The 17,939-nt window shown below is 41.7% G+C and overlaps 1 protein-coding gene across 8 annotated transcripts in view; it reads left to right on the top strand.

The window, feature by feature from the left end:
• The first annotated feature begins 5,390 nt into the window (after positions 1 to 5,390).
• The window catches only part of TMCC1 (transmembrane and coiled-coil domain family 1), a 162,420-nt gene continuing 149,871 nt past the window's right edge, over positions 5,391 to 17,939 (top strand). For 3 of the 8 annotated variants that reach the window (XM_079122533.1, XM_079122540.1, XM_079122544.1), the window contains exons 1-2: positions 5,391 to 5,509; positions 16,467 to 16,715. The gene's annotated coding sequence lies outside the window, so the exon portion shown is untranslated. Of the gene's footprint in view, positions 5,510 to 12,768; positions 12,856 to 13,571; positions 13,697 to 16,463; positions 16,716 to 17,939 lie in introns of all 8 variants that reach the window. The other 5 variants (XM_079122538.1, XM_079122539.1, XM_079122541.1 and 2 more) reach the window with 5 other exon arrangements.

Here is a 17,939-nt window from a genome sequence, read left to right on the forward strand (position 1 = left end):
CTGGCCTCAAACTTGAGATCCTCCTGCCTCAGCCTCCCGAACTGTGGGGATATTACAGGCATACGGCTCTCGGCAGTTTTTTCAAATTTATATTCAGTGGTTCTTTGATATAACTAAATTTTTTTTTGATATAACTAAAATTTAACTGAAGCTTTTCAGCAGCCATAAGTTCTTGGAAGATATTAAATTAATTTTTTTGGTGCTGGGCATGGAACCCAGGACCTTGCCTATGCTTGCTGACACATGCTGTCCCACTGATCTATAGCCCCAGCCCCTCTTAGGAGCTCAGTACCATCAAAGAACATCTTGATTGTTTAGAGAATGCTAAAAAAAAGAAACACAGGGCTGGCGGGGCGGGGGGGTAGCTCAGTGGTAGAGGCCTCATCTAGCCTGGGTTCCATCCCCAGCAGTTAAGTCAGGGAGAGACCCTTGTGGTGTTGGGCACGGTGCCCCACCCCCTGAGGCAGAGGATTGAAAGTTCAAGGCCAGCCTGAGCCACTTGGCAAGAACCTGTCTGAAAATGTTAAAAAATAAAAGTTCTGGGCATGTAGCTAAGTGGTAAAGCACTCCTGGTGTATTATAAAAAAAAAAAAAAGAATGGTGTAGAATTTCTTCCAAGGATCTTCTATTGCAGTGTTCAACTTTCCACATATATGGAACCACATCATGGTTGTGTGTCTGGCTTATCTGGTTTTGTATAGTCCCATTTTTTCTTGTAAATACTTCTCCAAAATTTTTAAATACTTTTTTCTCCAGTTATTACGAAAGTGTCCCCCAAATAACTCCAACGTGGAAGCATGTGACAAGGCCTGATTTCGTGATCTGTATTTGAGACCAGGATACTAGATTTCTGGTAAGCTCAGAGGTCGCCTAAGGGAGGGGTCAGGTGTTCACATTGCTGGTGCTCGGGGAACATTTTCTTTGACTTATTTTTATTTTGGGGGGGGGGTGCTTGGGATTGAACCTGGAGTCTTGCCCAGGTGAGGCAAGTTCTCGACCACCGAGCTACAACCCTGGCCCTTGGGAATATTTTCTTTCACAGAAGAAATCTATGAATGCCTTGTGCTGCCAATAGGAATATTCCCTAGGTCCTCCTAAGGAGCCCCAAGCCCTGATGTCCAGAGTTCAACATCCCTGGTTTTAAGACTACAGGGTGGCGTGGGGATGGAGGGGAGCCCAGGTGTCCATAATCGGGACAGATTATGAAATGGGGAGTGTGAAGACGATAGAAAGCTAGATGAGATTCTCCATCTTCTAAAAGTGCCTACACAATATTCCAGAAACTGGCTGTGTGGGAAGAGTGTGTACAGAAATCCTAAACCACCAGGACTGTACAGGATGGTGGATTTTTTGGTCTCCACTTGACTAGGATCATGTGGTATCCATTTATATGGTTAAACATTATTTCTGGGGGTGTCTGCAAGGGTGTTTCTGGTTGAGAGGAGCGTGTGGATCAGCAGACGGAGTAAAGGAGATTGTTCTCCCCGGTGTGGCTGGGCATCCGCAGTCCACCGAGGGCCTGGATGTGACAGAGCTGTGGAGGAAAGGAGAATTGGCTTCCTCTCTCTTTCTGCCTGATTGCTTGAGTTCAGACTTACCCCATTAGTGTTGGTGGTCTCAGGCCTTTTGATCTGACCTGGGACGTCACCCGCTTTCCCTTCTCTGGTGCACAGATGGCAGATTGTAGGACTTTTCAGTCTCCGCCCTCCGATGAGCCAATTCCTTATAATAAATCTCTTTACATTGAAAAGGGGGATTTTTAGGGTTGATGAATGTGGCTTTTGTGACTCCAGCTAACATTTCTGTAGACTCAGCATTGCTGGCTAATATTTCCTGTTATGGAGGCAAGGTTGCCCCTCCCAGGACGTGTGGAAAGAGATGATGGTGTCCATATAAGGTTGTCACACTTCCTTTCTGAAAAAGAGTAGGTCTATTATGCTTTAAAGCTTTATTATGTCATCGACATGCAATAAACCACACACATTTTTTTGTCTCAGTGCAGGGACACGACCCAGGGTCTTGCACATGCTAGGTAAACACACTCTACTGCTGAGCTCCACCCTCTCTCCCTAAAATGCACAGTTAAGTGTATAATCTGACAACATTTTACATACAAATACACCTGTGAAACAAATATCTTCATCATCATAATGAACATATATATCACCTGCCTATTTTCTATTTTTTTTTTTTTCTTTTTTGGTACTGGGGATTGAACCCAGGGGTGCTTTACCACTGAGCCACCTCCCCAAGGCTTTATATTTTTCTTTTGAGACAGGTTCTCACTAAGTTGCTTAGGACCTCAATAAATTGCTGTGGCTGGCTGTAAGTTGCTGCCCTCGTCTCCTGAGTAACAGGGATGACAAGCATGTGCCACTGTGCCTTATAATGGCTCTTCTCTTCCCAGCCGTCCACACATTTTTCTTTGCAATAGATGATTTTGTGTTTAAGTTTTATATGATTAGAATCCTAACGTGTTTACTATTTTTTCCGGTTTTCTTCATGCTTCGTAATTATCGTGAGATTAATCCACAAAGTTTATATGAACACTTCATTCTTTTTATTGCTGAATATATTCTGTTCTGTGGACATACCACTATTTATTTATTCATTCATCAGTTTTTGGACATTTATTTCTAGTTTTTGCTGCAAATAAAAGTCATGCTGAACATATATGTTGATTTCCTTATATTGTTTCTTTTCTCTTGTTAAGAATTCAGACTGTAGTGTCCAAGTTACAGGGTAGGTGAATATTTGTTTTTTGGTATTGGGGATTGAATCTAGGGGTTCTTTACCTGCTGCGAGTCTTGCTAAGTTGCTGAGGCTGACCTCCAATTTGGGAGCCTCCTGTCTCAGCCTCCGAAGTCACTAAGATTACAGGTGTATGCCACCATGTCTGGCCAAATGTTTAATTTTTAAAGAAACTGCTAAACTGTGATTAAAACAGTTGTTCCCTTTTGTATTCCCCCTAGCAGTGTATGAGAGTTTCCAATTCTACATCCCTGCCAGTATTTAGTATGGTCAACCTTTAATTTTAGCCCTCTTAACTTTTACTGCTATCATTTTAAGGTTTCAGTTTACATTTCCCTCAGGATTGATGTTGAACATTAAACAATTAAAATAATTTTATTGGTGTATTCTAATTATACATAATAGTGGGACATGTTACATATTCACAACTGCAAATAACATAATTTGGTCAATTTCATGGAGCATTTTTTCATGTATTTTTTTTTTTAACCAGTAAATCTTTGTTGAAATGAGGTTAAATGGTTCACATAAGGCATTAGATGCTTGCACCTAAAATAGAGCGATATTTAGCATTTCTTGCTTTATTCCAAGGTATTTCTTTTATAGAACCTATTAACATTTTAATTACTATAATGGGTTTTGTATATCATCCCAAGTAACAAAATGTCCTAGTGTATTAGTGATATTTTCTGTGTGCTTCTGACTTCATGTTACTAATATTGCCAAATAATGTTCCAATTTTCATATGCTTAAAATTAATTAGTAAATGTCTGATGGCTAAATATTGCCTCTCTCAAATCGGAATAATTTAGATAATGTTTTCAGAACAGCACAGTATTCAACCATCCCCCTGCCCCTTTAGTACTGGTGCTGGGATGCTAAGAGGTGTGCCAATGAGCTAGACCCCCCCAACCCAAATCTCCTATGTTTAAAACCTATGTGCTCTTCCTGGTCTTTCCCTCCCTCCCATGCCCCCTTTTCAGTACTGGGGATTGATCCTAGGGGTGTTCTACCATTGAGCTGCATCCCCAGGCCTTTTGTTTATTAACTTATCTTTTGAGACAAGGTGTTGCTAACTTGCCCAGGCTAGCCTCACATTTGCAATCCTCCTGCTTCCAGCCTTTCAGGTGGCTGGGATGACAGGTGTGGGTCACCGCGCCTGCCTCTGGATTCATTTTCTTCAGTGTTTTTCAAGGAGCAAAACTTTTAGTTTTGATAAAGCTCAGCTTATGAATCATTTCATTTATGGTTCATGCTTTTGGTTTCCTAGAAAAATCTGCCTATCCCAAAGTCACAAGATTTTTTAGTTTTGTTCTAAAAATTAATAGTTTTAGCTTTTACATTTAGATTTATCATTTTGAGTCACTTTTCTCAGGGGCCTCCTTCGATGCTCCTGGAATGTATAAATGCATCCCCCACGACCCTCCAATCGGAGTCAATCTTGCTACCTCTCTCTCCTTTACTCTTCACCCAAAAACCTGTCCATTTTACTGGCTAAATCCTGTCTACTATCGCCCTCCTCCCTTGCCTTGATCTCTTAGCCAGTGGCCTGCTAACTGCCCTCCCTGCCCCTACCCTGAGGCCATTTCTCCCCCCACTGCTGAGTAATCATTTAAAAACAGACAAAATGATCAAGTAACTGTGACCATGATCAAAAAACCTCAAAGGCTTCCCCAAACTCTCAAAGTCCCAAATCACTTACTTCTTCCTACACGTGCAGTCTACGTCTATTCCACATTCGGGGGTCTTTCGACGCCCCTTCTGGCATTGTGAAACCGTCAACCCTTGCACCTAGTTGGCCCTACCCCTTCAGCTTTGGATTGTAGCTCCATCCTCAACTAGAACAAAGGTTCTCTTAGCACCACGGATCTCTCAGGAGTCATTACTAATTGCAAATTTAATTTTGTCCCATTCCCCCATCAACGTTTTCCTTCTCCATCAGCTTTCAAAACTTCCCGAGGCCATGGACTCCGTTCCAGTCCCACTCTGTGGACTCCCAACTCCTTCAACATGGAAGAAGCCTCAATACCTAAGTGATGACCTTAAAAAAAAAAAAAAATTAGGAAAATTGGGTTGGGACTAATAAAAGGATGGGCTGGTGGTGGCTACTTGTGGTTTCTTCAGCAGTTAAGAACTTATATTTGACGTAAAACAACAGCCTTTGCCCTTTTCCCAGCAGCCCGCTAGGCGGAAGGAAGGCCTTCGCGACTCAAGCAAGGTAGGGCGCACAAGCCTGGGACCCGGAGCGTCATCTAGAAATCCGCGCAAAACAGCACCGCCCAAGGGCGTCGTTCCCCACAAAACGGGCCCTCCCTGAAGAGCTCGGTTCCTGCAGGTTCAGGCCGGGACCGGCTCACCTGGAACCGCTCCGCTACACCTGCAGCGGCCCAGCAGAGTTCGCCAGTGACCGCGTGGGTGGGCGGACCCGGGTGGGGCGGGGCCCCAGCTTATATAGCACCAGGCCCCGCCCCCTTTGCGGCGTGCGCGCGCCCCCCGCGCATGCGCCGTGGGCCGGGGGCGGAGGTTGTGGGCGGCGGTGGCGGTGGCGCGCGCGCTCTCGCTCCCTCGCGCCGGTTCGCGTTCCCGCGCCGGGGTTAAGGCGGCAGCGGCGGCGGCTGCAGCGGCGCGGGGGGAGGGCCGGGAGGGGGGTGGTTGGGGGGGGATGGACCCGGCGCGGCGGCCGCAGCGGCAGGAGCCGGCGCTTGAACTCGAGCGACAGCGCTGGCGGAGACGCCGGCTGCTCCTCCCCTCCCCGCCGGTGAGTGAGCGCCCCCGCCTCGGACGCGGCCGCGGCCCCCTCACGGGCGGCCCCTCGGCCGTGGGTGGGAAGAGCGGTGCGGGAGCGTGGCTGGGTGCCGCCGCTGCGGGCCCGGCCTCCCGCTTGCGGCCTGGCGCCGCTCAGACCGGCGGTCGCCCGGGTTCGGGGCTGAAGCCCCGGGCCTAGGACTCGACCCCCAGCAGCCTGCCGGGCCTCTCTTCTGTCCCCGCTGGTTCTGCTGTCATTTTGGCCCAGGGCTCCCCCTCGCCTCAGCCCCTTCCTGAGCAGCCTGGCTCCAGGGCCGAGGTGAGGCAGGGGCGTGTGAGCAGTCGGGCCGAGGCCCGAGGGACCGGGGGCAGCTGGCCCCGTGGGGGCGGGGCGGGGGCCTGAGGTCTGAGGAGCCCTCGGTCCGCAGAAGTCGGCCCCCGGGGCTCAGCCGTTGCCACCTGAAACCCGTTTCTGTACCTTTGATTTTTGAGCTTGTTTTAACGCGAGGAGGGAGCCCGTTGCACGGGGAGAACGGGTGGCGAGGTGGGATGTGAGCCCTGGCTGGCGGGGCTTGGCCCCAGGGCGCCCTTTCTTAACCCTTTTTAGAAAGAGGGAAAGGGGCCAAGAAGTGAGTGACACCTGCCCCCCGCCGCCCGAGGCCGGAGATCCGGCTGTAGCTTGCAGATCCCTGCTTTTTCAGCCTAAGTGAAGGTGTGTTGGGGTGTCGGTCCAGGGGTTGGTTGGATTCATCCCTTAACAGCCCTGATGGTGAGGATCCCCCAGATGATTGTTGCCGGAGTTCCTCTAGAGGCAGCCCACTTGAGCATTTGGCCAATTCTCTTTCTTGCTCGAGTGACACATTATACGTTAGGCTAGGTGGGTCCTGGCTGTTTGCAGGCTGCCTTCATTCTGCCTTGTTTGTAAGAGAAAAGAAAGATGACCCCCGCCCCCCATCCAAAGTGATTCTGCAAGTCTGACTTCCCTACCGGTCGGAGGTTCCTGTGCCCTGAGCATCTTTATGAAAGATTTGAATCTCTAAATTAGTTTATTGTTTAAAAAAAAAAAAAAAAAAAGCTAAGCCACCAGGACTTGAAAAAACACAGGTAGCTACTTTAAAAGGAAACAAAAGTTTGATCTGTTTATACCTTCTGTCTAGTATCCTGAATTTTGGAAGTGATCGGTTAAACCAAACCTTTGTCTTTTTGAAGTACCTGTATATCAAAATTATTGCAAAGCCTGAAGGAAAGAACCTTAGGAAAATGTTAATGACATAAAATTCCTCCAGGAGGTGGGTCCATTTTTTTTTTTCTCCATTTGTAGATTAAGAGATTGAGACTCAAATTGGGAGTAGGTGGCAGTTTTACTAGTGTCCTGTAACAAACAATGCTTATAGGTGGGATTTGAACTCAAAGATACCTTGTCCTGCACCAACAGAGTTGGCTTTTATTTTTTTGAAATCACACACCCACTCTCTGGCTAGTGTAGAAAGATTAAAAAGCTGCTTCTGGTCTGTGGGCGGTAACCTTTTAATTTCTAAAGAGTTTTCAACTGCTTACAAACTAGATTGCTGATCAGCAGCATAGGAAAAATTTAGATATTAAAAATTCATTAGCATGTGATCTAGATCTGCTATAATCAAGAGCATTTATTAAGGTTTGGCATGGTGTTGGTGCTGTGTACTATGTATAGGAGATGAGATTTCTCAAGTGTTTGCATCTTAAGATAAACAGGAGCCCAGGCAGCTGACAATGTTTTGACACCTTGGACTAGTTCAGAGAACCTTTCATGAGCACACAGACCTTGTAGTCTATAATTTGGTGAAGATTCCTGGACTAGGTGGTGACCACCTTTACTTTATTACTCTCTCTCTCTCCCTATTATAATATTTTCCCTTTTCTGCAAGAATTTTTGTTCATATCATAAAACCTATGATGATCGAAGGCTTAAGTTTAAACTTCTCCCAGTGGCCCATAAGCCATTTATTAATTTTTTCATCAAATATTTATTGAACCCTTTCTTTGTTCCAGAATTTTTTCCTAAGAATTGGGCTTCAGTATGGGAACAAAAGAGACAAGGGCCTCTGCCCTCACTGTGCTTTGTTCTGTGTGTCTGAGAGTGAGGAATATGAAACAAATAGAAAAGTAAATAGATAAGATCATTTTAGATAATATAACCAGGAGTCAGTGAAGATCTTTTGCGGAAGTCAAGAAAGTAAATATTTTAGGCTTGGTGGGCCCTACAACCTGTATTGCAGCTATTTAACTTTGAGTTCAAAGGCAGCCTAGGCAGTAGTAAATTAGCATGCCTGTTTTACAATTAAATTTGGACAACAAAATTTGAATTTCATATAATTTTCACACGTCATGAAGTATTCATTTAAAAAAATCTCCCCCAACCTCTTAAATATGTAAAACTATTCTTAGCTTGCAGGTCATTCACACACATGGGACCAGCTGGGTTTGGCCTGAATGTAATCTGACCTTTTATAGAAAAAGTTTACTGACCCCTGATATGAACTCTGAAGGAAATAAAGCAAGCGAGTGTGACAAGTGAGTGACTAGTGGATGGGCAAAGGGTGACTTAGTGAGGGAGGCCTTGATAGGCAGATGTTTGAGTGGTCCTCTGAAAGATGGAAGCTTTCCTGCCTGTAGAAATGAGCTCCTGTGTTCCCCAGCATTGAACTTCTCCCACTTAACAGGTCATTCTTGCCTTTCATTTTGTTGCTTTCAACTAGATTGCTTTCCTCTTATTGGATTTTAAAATTCTGCCCTTTTCTAGAATTTAGAACTTGAAAGAGGTCTTCTCACCCAATTCTTCTTTTCTAAAATGTTCTTAGTGATTTTTCAGTCTCTGAACACCTTTTATGACAGAAAATTCATTGCCTTGCAGTAGCCTGTGCAATTTTTAGATTTAATTGTTAGAATGTTTTTCGGAGGATTTGACTTTCCTGTCTTGGAGTAAGCCTGCAATGGAGTGGCACTTCATTCTCAGATTAGATCCTCAATTTAGTGCATGAGGCAAAAATCGCTTAAGATGAAAACTATAACATTTCTTAAATTGCTCAAATAGTGTGTGCATGTTTTTGTGTATGTAACTGTATAAAGCTCTTTTTTTTTTTTGGTACTGGATATTAAACTCGGGTGCCACTGAATGCCACTGAACTACATCCCTCATTCTTTCTATTTTAACTAAGAGTCTTGGTGAGTTGCTGATAGTCTCACTGAGTTTCTGAGGCTGACCTTGAAGTTGTGATCCTCTCTTCTCAGCCTCCCAAGCAGCTGGGATGACAGGCATGCACCACTGCACCCAGCTCCTGTATAGCTTTTATGCATATTAAAGCCCGAGAGTCACTGAGCTTTACTAAAGGAAGGAGCAAGGGGAATAAGTTAAGGAGATATCTGGGCCTACAATCTATTTTGCTTTTTAAAATATTTCTATCAGAGAGTGGGGGATGGTAAAGAATTCTAGTACGTCCTGCTTCCATGCAGCCTTTAATTCTATTTTTACCTTAAGCCTCTACTACATTAATAAATGTTTATAGATGTACTGTGAATCTTAAGGTAACATAGGAAAGGATGTGGCACATAAAGTGGTCTCTACATGTTTGCAGGATTTGAATCTAGATTTTTGCTTCATTGGACTCGCATATGCAGTGTCGTTTGAAAAGTTGTGGAGAAGAACTCAGCCACCTGCTTCCTATCTTTCCATATTGGCATTTCCTGTTGTGGCTCTACTGAACAGCTGTCACTTTCTTTGTCCTTGATTGTTGGGCACATTTCATCAGAGGTCAACTTGTAAGTTAAATGGGTATATGATGTAACCATTTTTCAGCCATGTGACCCCTGAAGTATTTGAACACTGCTATTATGTGTCCTGTTTGAGGCTTTATTCTTCAGGGCTAAATTTTAAAATTCCTTTTAACTTTTTCTTATCTCCCTTCTGGTTGTCCTTGTGAATGTACCCATTTATCTTCTTTTTTTACTTTGGTACCCTGCAGTACATTTTAAGGTACAAACTCAAGTTTTATCTCCTCCTTGAAGCTTCCCTGGTAACTCTCTTCCTTCTCTACGTTTCTAATATGCTTTTGTCTATACTCCTTGTTTAATGTTCTCTTATTTTTTGTATCTTTCATGAGTATTTGTCTTACTTTACAGTGAAACAACAAACTTCTTGAAGGCAGAAATCATATTTTAATATCGTTTGTGTCCCAAATGCACTAAGTAAAATTGCAAGTTTATAGTCCATCATAAATTTTTCATTTTAAAGAGTACACATTAAAAACAAACATATTTGGAACAGTATTAGGTTTCCTGGAGTGTTATGAAGATTACCCCTGAGAATTCCTGTCTGCCCTGTACCCAGTTTCCACCTTTTAAAAACACCTTACAGTAGTGTGGTTCATTTATCACAGTGGACCAAGTACTCATGCATTATTACTAAGACCATGCTCTATTCATATTTCTAGTTTTTCCCTAATGCCCTTTTTCTGTTCCAGCATCTCAGAACCCCATTCCATCCAAATTACATTTTTGCAGTCGTGTCTCTTTAATTCCTCTTGGTCGTGACAGTTTCCCAGACTCCTTGGCACTGTGTATCCCTCACAGTATTGGAGATTGAACCCAGGATAGCTCTACCACTGAACTACATCCCCATCCCTTTTTATTTTTTTATTTTGAGACAGGTCTTGCTAAGTTGATGAGGCTGGCCTTGAATTTAAGATCCTCCTGCCTCAGCCTCCTAGGCGTGCACCACCATCCCCAGCTTCTACAAAAATTTTGTTCAGATCGTTCCATCTTTGGCCATCAGGAGTTCTTTCAGATTCAGTATCCCTTCTCTTTGACACACCTGATCATTGTGTATTTTGGGTTACTTTCTGTCCATATAAGATGCTTCTGGGTTCATCTGTGTATTTTCTACTCTAGTCCTATAATCAGTCATTTCTCCAAGGAGTTCTGATTGCTTTTATTGGAGAATGGTGTTAGAAGCCAGGATCTGGGTGTTGGGTATGCTTGTTGCTACCAAAGTATAGTTGCTTCAATCTCTCTTCAGGTGACAGATCAAGGAGATATAGGTATGCATATTGGCCTTTTATTTTCACATATCTGTAAATATTTCAGTGTGGTATCTGTATTGATAGGAAGGTAGGCATGAGTTCATGATGTCTTCAACTCTTAATTGCCACATGGATGATTCTAACCTCCTTTATCTGTAACCTCTTGCTTCGCGGTGAGAAACCTGGCTCCTGCTGTCTGCCATCTTTTGCTTTAGTTCTTCAGTTCCAGTATCCATATGTAGTGGAATCTGTACACTTGTGGGGAGCTGCTTTATCAGCTAGAGTACAGTGCTTATGGATAGTTCCTCTTGGTTTTTTGTCTCACAGACTGCTCATGTTAGAGCTTAGGTTAGCTCCTGTTCCTCTTCCTCCATCCTGAGTCTGTTTTATGTGGTTGTGAAAGATTTTGGTGTGTGTATGTGTGTGTGGTACTGTACTGAGGGTTAAGTCCAGGAGTATTCTACCGCTGAACTACGTCCTCAGCCCTTTTCATTTTGATATGAGGTCTGGCTTGAATTGCCCAGGCTGTTCTGGAACTTGCGATCCTCCTGTCTCTGGCTCCAGAGTTGCTTGGATTGCAGGCCTTCGCCATCATGCCTGACTGAGATTCTTTTGTCCCATTCTGTACTCCATGCAGAGATCCCCATACTTTCTAATTCCTTAAGAATTTGCATTCATTTAAGTTTATTCTTTGTACTCTAAAGTTCTGTAGCTTTTGATAGACTTTTAATAGCTTATATTCACCATTAGAGTAGTTTCACAGGACTGAAAAAATTTGTGGTGCACCTGTTTGCTTCTCCCACAACAGCTGTTGGCAGTTACTCGCTGGTCTGTTTATTGTCTGTAGTTTTGCCTTTTCTAGAATAACTATATTAAAAATTTTAAATGTTCTCTTTCTTTTTTAAACTAGCAAAGCATTTTATCAAGTAGTGGGAAATAACAGGTACCAGATAACTTACACTTGGAGCTGGGCGTTGTGGTGCACACCTGTCATCCCGTGGGCTAGGAGGCTGAGGCAGGAGGATCACAGGTTCAAGGCCAGTCTCGGCAACTTTGCAAGACCCTGTCTCAAAATAAAGGAGTAGGGATGTAGTTCAGTGGTAAATCGCCCTTAGGTTCAAGTCCCAGTACCAAAAAATAAAAATAAAAAAAAAAATGCCTTAAACCTGTTGGGTACATTTTTGTCTGAACATATGCCATCAGTTTTCCTGGGCACATAACTAGTATATTTCTTAGGATAAATTTGTTGTCATATAAAGCGAAATGTTACCCAGTGTTCTGACTTGGGTAAAATGCTGAAAGATGGCTGCTTCTCCCTGGCATGGTATTCTTTAGTGAATACTGAACTCATAATTTTCTTGTTGTCTCAACTCCATTTTATAGAACAGGGAGTTTTGGTTCAGATGGGATAACAGTAGGTAGACTTCCTCTGGAATTCTGTCACAGAAACATCCTGAATATGTACCACTCAGTTCAGTTATGTGTCTGTAAATAACAAATGGTCTCTCACAAGAGGTTGGGTCTTAAGATCTGCTAGAGGAGCTGGGCGTGGTGGTACATGCCTGTAATCCCAGTAACTCGGGAGGCTAAGGCAGAAGGATCTCAAGTTTGAATTGCCAACCAGGACAATTTAAAGAAACCCTGTCTCAAAAAAAGTAAATACAGTCTGGGGTTGTGGCTCAGTGGTAGAGCACTTGCCTAGCGTGTGTGAGACGCTGGGTTTAATCCTCACATAAACAAAAAATTGTGTCCATCTACAACTAAAAATAATTTAAAAAATAATAAAAGGACTGGAGATGGAATTCAGTGGCAAAGCGCCTGGATCAATCCCCAGTACCAGGAAGAAAAAGGAAAGAAAAGGGAAAAAAAAAAAAAAAGATTGTTAGTGGTCTCAAGTAATCTTAATATATGAACTGTATTTCACATTATGTATTCAGAGAGACAGTAGGCAGGATTCCCATTCTGTAATCTATTTGGCATCAGTGATATTATATTACAGTGATTTTATTCTTACTAACCACATTTCCCCTGGGGTTTGAACTATAATAGAGTAGTGTCAAATATTGTTGTTTTCCTGTTTCAACATCTGACCCTGAAGCTTCATTTTGCAGCTATTGCTTTGACAAGTTCATTTTCTTCAGGAAGACTTGGCAAAAGTTTTCTTCTTTGGCCAGTTTGGGGCATCCTGACCAATTCATTGAAACTTAATGTTTTTCAGACCTCTTAAAAACAGGGAACATTCCTGGCTATCCCTGTAACTCATTTCTGAGTGACTTCTGGGTTCCCTGGAGACACTGAAAACTAGGTAAATTTTATATTGGCCATCATCACACTTATCTCAAGGAATTTCTCGGCAGCCCCTTCAATTTTTTTTTTTCTTTTTTTTCTTTTTTCTTTTTTTTCTTTTTAGATGGAGTCTCTATGTCCCAGGCAGGCCTCCAACCCAAGATCCTCCTGCTCAGTTTCCCCAATAGCTGGGATCATAGGCATGCGCCTTCATTCCCAATTTTGTAGGCAGTCCCTTCAAAGGGGACAGGGTTTGAAAGCCACTGCTGGTGTAGTAGAACACTGGGATGGGCTAAAGGAGATTTTAGTTTTAACTATTTTTTCAAAAGACTGTCTGTCCAGGGCTGGGGAGATAGCTCAGTCGGTACAGTGCTTGCCTTGCAAGCACAAGGCCCTGGGTTTGATCCCCAGCACAGCAAAAAAAAAAAAAAAAAAGAAAAAAAAACTATCCAGACAAGTAGCTTGTTCCTTAGAGCTGCTGCTCCCTTTTCTTTTTTTTTTCTTGGTGCCACAGCAGTTGAACCCAGGGCCTTGAGCATGCTGGGCTGCTCTACCACTGAGCTACACCCCAGCTCATAGAGCTGCTTTTTCTGAAAAAGGAATAACGTTGATTCTAATTTACAGCAAAGCGTGATGTTAGTTGAGTTCTGTTAGTCACAGTACTTTGTATTTTGGAAGATGGGCATGTTGGAAGATAGTATATTATAATTTTTTTTTTTTTTTTTCTTTTTGTAGTACCTGGGAATTGAACTACCACTGAGCCAGATCCCTACCCCTTTATATTTTATTGAGACAGGGTCTTGACTGGCCTTACCTTTGTGATCCACCTGCCTCAGCCTCCTGAGTTATTGGGATTACAGGTGTGTGCCTCTGCAATTGGTTTGTGGAAATTCTTCATAGTGCTATTTTCTTTAATAATCTCATAATAAAAATCCCTTTCATGTATTTGTGTGTGTGTGTATAATTTTTTTTAATTTGTGCATTTATAATTTCCAGAACTCTTCATTCTTTTGTGTAGCTCCAAGTTTCTATGTGATGTCATTTTCCTTCTGATTGAAGACTACTTTTAACATTTTTAGTAAAACAGGTTTGCTGGTGCTGAATCCTTTTAGCTTGTATTTCTGAAGAAGTCTTTAATTTGCCTTCATTTGTAGAAGCTAAGTTCCCTGGGTATAGAATTCTAGATTGTAGGGCTGGGGATATAGCTCAGTTGGCAGAGTGCTTCCCTCACATGCACAAGGCCCTGGGTTCAATCCCCAGCACTGCAAAAAAAAAAAAAAAAAAAAAAAAAAATTCTAGATTGATAGTTTTATTCTTTTAGTACTTTAAAGATGTTGATTCACATCCTGCCTTCATGGTTTCCAAGAAGTCTGCTGTCTTTGGGTTTAATCTTTCTTCCTCCGTACATGATGTGTTGTTGTTTTCCTTGGGGTACTTCGATTTTCCTACCAAAAAACTTTTTTTTTGGTGGTTAAATGCACATGATGTAAAATATGTTATCGTAACCATTTTTAGATGTATGGTTCATTGACATTCAGTACCCTCTCCCTGTGTAGCCATTCTTGCCATCCATCTCCATGACTCTTTCATCTTGCAGAGCTAAAACTTGGTACCTATTAAACTCTTAACAGCCCAATCCCCCTCTCTTAGCCTCTGGCATTCTTTCTGCCTGTGAATGTGACTACTCTGGGTACTTCATGTAAGTGGAACCAGACAGTGTTTGTCTTTTTGTGACAAAATTGTTTCACTTAGCATAATGTACTCAAGGTTCATTTATGTTGTGGCATGTATCAGAATTTTATTCCCTTTTAAGACTGAATAATCAAGGCCCTGGGTTCAATCCCCACTACCGCAAAAAAAAAAAAAAAAAGACTGAATAATATTCCATTATATGTATATCCTACATTTTGCTTATCCATTCATCCAGGATGAACGCTTGGGTTGCTTCCTTATTTTAGCTGTTAGGAATAATGCTTCTGTGAACATGGATGTGCAAGTATCTCTTAAAGACCCTGTTTTCAGTATTTTGAGTATATAACCAGAGGTGGACTTGCTGAATTATGGAATAATTCTGAGTGTGTGTGTGTGTATTTTTTTTTCCTTTTTCTGTTTTGGTGTCGGGGAATGAATTATATTTAATTTTTTTGAGAAATTGCAATACGGTTTCCCACAGAGGATGTACCATTGTACATTCCTATCGGTAGTACACAAGGGTTCCAGTTTCTCCAATTCCTAACCAACACACATGTATGTATATTTTTTATAGTAAGCATCCTAATTGTAATGGGGTGTTTTTGATTTGCATTTCTCTGTTAGAGGTTTTGAGCATCTTTACTTAATTGGCCATTCGTGTATCTTTTGTGTAGAAATGTCAGTTCAGGTCCTTTATGTTTTTTTTTTTCAGTGATGGGATAGAACCCAGGGCTTCACACATGCTAGACTCTCACTCTACCACTGATTTATATTCCAGCCTGTTTGCCTGCTTTTGAGTCAGGTTATTTGCTTCTTGGTGTCATTGTTGAGTTTTAAGGGTTCTTTGGATATGAATCACTTCTTGCATATATGATTTTGAAATAATTTCTCCCATTTTCCTGTGGCTCCTTTTAAGATTTTTCCTTATTGCTGAATTTAAGTAATTTGATTTTGATATGCTGCAGTGGAATTTTAGCTCTTCTTGGAACATATTTTATTTTGACCTTGGTGTTGGTTGAACCTTTCAAATTGTGTGCTTATAGTTTTCATCAAATTTGGAAAATCTTTGGTTATTATTTCTCCATATAGTGCTCCCATTCCAGTTACACATGCACACTGCAGGAGCTCATGCCGCAGCTCACAGGGGCTCTGCTCTTTGTCTCCTGTCCCCTTGTATTCTCAGTTTCATTTTGGTTAGTTTGTATTGCTGTGTCTTTACATTCACTTCTCTTTTTCTGCTGTTAACCCCACGCAATATATTTAACTTCAGCCTGCTACCTGTATTCTGCAATCTGAGTTTTCTAGAAGCACAGTGATGTGGTAGGTTTCAAGAAATAACTGAATTTGCTGCCAAAATATGACAGATTTCTAGTTATATACAATCTCCAATAAAGGTACACAAAATCTCACTGTGTGTCAAATTATCTTTGATGTCCCTCAGTTTCCACATTAACTTTTGTTTCTCTGCCAGGCCTACATATGTATTTATTGGCATGATTATGCTACATTTTCTGCTGACATAGTCATTCCCATTAGTTCCCCTTCCCTTCCACTATTCTTTAAGGTGCCAAAATGTTCAGTCTGTTTGGCAGACTACCTACATCTAATACGTACCTGTGCTTGTTTGTTTGTGGGATACAACTATCATCTTGCTATAAAAAACATGAAACAGATTTTCATATTTTATTTACCATTCTGCTTATTTGTTAGTGATCAGAGAGTTGGATTACCTTCTGAAGTGTACCTTTGGTTGTCACTCTCATTGATAACCCCAGTGCCAGCTGATTGGCTATTTGTATTGCCTCCATATGATCTTTTAATGTTGACTAATGTTAAGTTGTAAAACTTTGCAGCCTGAAAAGTGGTAATTGTTGGTCAGCCAGTCATTTGCATTCAGTACTATTTCTTTCTCCTTCTCTTGCTCCTCTGTCCCAGCAGGTATTCCCCTCTGGAGAAGACACCCCCACAGTTAGCACTCACTTCAGATGCTGACCCTCGGTGAACAGCTGCTCTTGGTGACAAGATTTAGAAGACAGAGTCCATCCTCCCAGATTGGATCTCTTTTTGTATGGATCTTCTATTTCTATGTCTTTTTTAAAAAGAACTTTTTTGGGAAACATTTTTGATTACAACTGTTCATCGTCATCTATGCAAAGAAAGGAAAGCTATTGCTGGGATTTTGAGGAGGTATGTCTTTTTTTCTTCTGCAAAATAACATCACTGAGGCAATGAGCACAGTACAAAATAATGACACAACCATGACACTTTCCTCTCTAGAATTCAGTTCTCTTTCGTTCACTCGTTCCATTTTCTTTTTTTTTTTTCCTGTAACTAAACAAGAACTTTCTTACTGTATACAGCATAATAGCTCATTTCTTAACATTCTTACTCAATATTACTCAACCCTAGATTAGACTTAGAAGTAATAGGGAGCAGTTTGAATCTGAATCCTTAAATTGAGATTGTGACTTTGATGAACTTTATTCTTATTCTGCATGAACCTCAGTGGTTTGGGGAAAGGTAGTATCCACAGCATAATAGATGGATATATGATAGCATAGTTTGATCCAGTTTAATTTTTATAAGGAAGCATGATTATTTTGATTTTGAACTAAAAATTGAGAGTTCTCAGTCTGTTTTGACGTTATTACTGCCATGCTTTGAGAATTAAATTGTTTTCTCACCTCTAAAATGGGCAAATTGTTACTTGCTTTATACTCCTCATAGGGTTGTTGAGAATCAAGTGAGAAAATTTCATCAATATGAAGGATGATTATTGCATTGTGGAATTGCAAGCATATTTGTTCTTTTCACACAGCGCCTCAGTTTTTCTGTCCGCTTTGTGATGGTATAGGCCTGCTGTAATCATGAATCAGATTGTTAAATCTCCATTCTTAATCATGGATGCACAGAAGTTTTTCTAGTACCTACGTTTTTACCAAGTAGGTGCTCAGTGTACTGTATTTTGAACAATGGATTTGTTGAATGTGATGTTAAGAAAAGGCAGCATCTTAGTAAGGAACCATTTTTAAAGATCTAGCAGATACTGCTTTGAAGAGAAAACTCATTTGTTTATTATTTTGTGCATTTGATAGCTGTTGAATGGTCAGTGTTTTCTGGGTATTGACAAAAATCTTTGCTTCTGTAGAGCTTGTGTTCTATATCATATGGGGACATAGAGTAAGCAAGGTAAACATTAAACATAAAGATGCAGTTTTTAAACTTTTGTTTTTGGAGTCTTGCTAAATTGCTCGGCTGGCCTTGAATTTGTGATCCTTCTCTCTCAGCCTCCTGAGTCACTGGCACTAGACACATACTCCACCATCCTTGGCAGTTTTTAAATTTAGAATGACAAGTTCTAATGAGAAAAGTAAAAGCAGAAAAGGTTCTGCTGAGGGAATTAAGTGGTCA

This window comes from Sciurus vulgaris (assembly GCF_902686455.1).
Source record: "Sciurus vulgaris genome assembly, chromosome: 19".
Taxonomy (NCBI): Eukaryota; Metazoa; Chordata; class Mammalia; order Rodentia; family Sciuridae; genus Sciurus; species Sciurus vulgaris.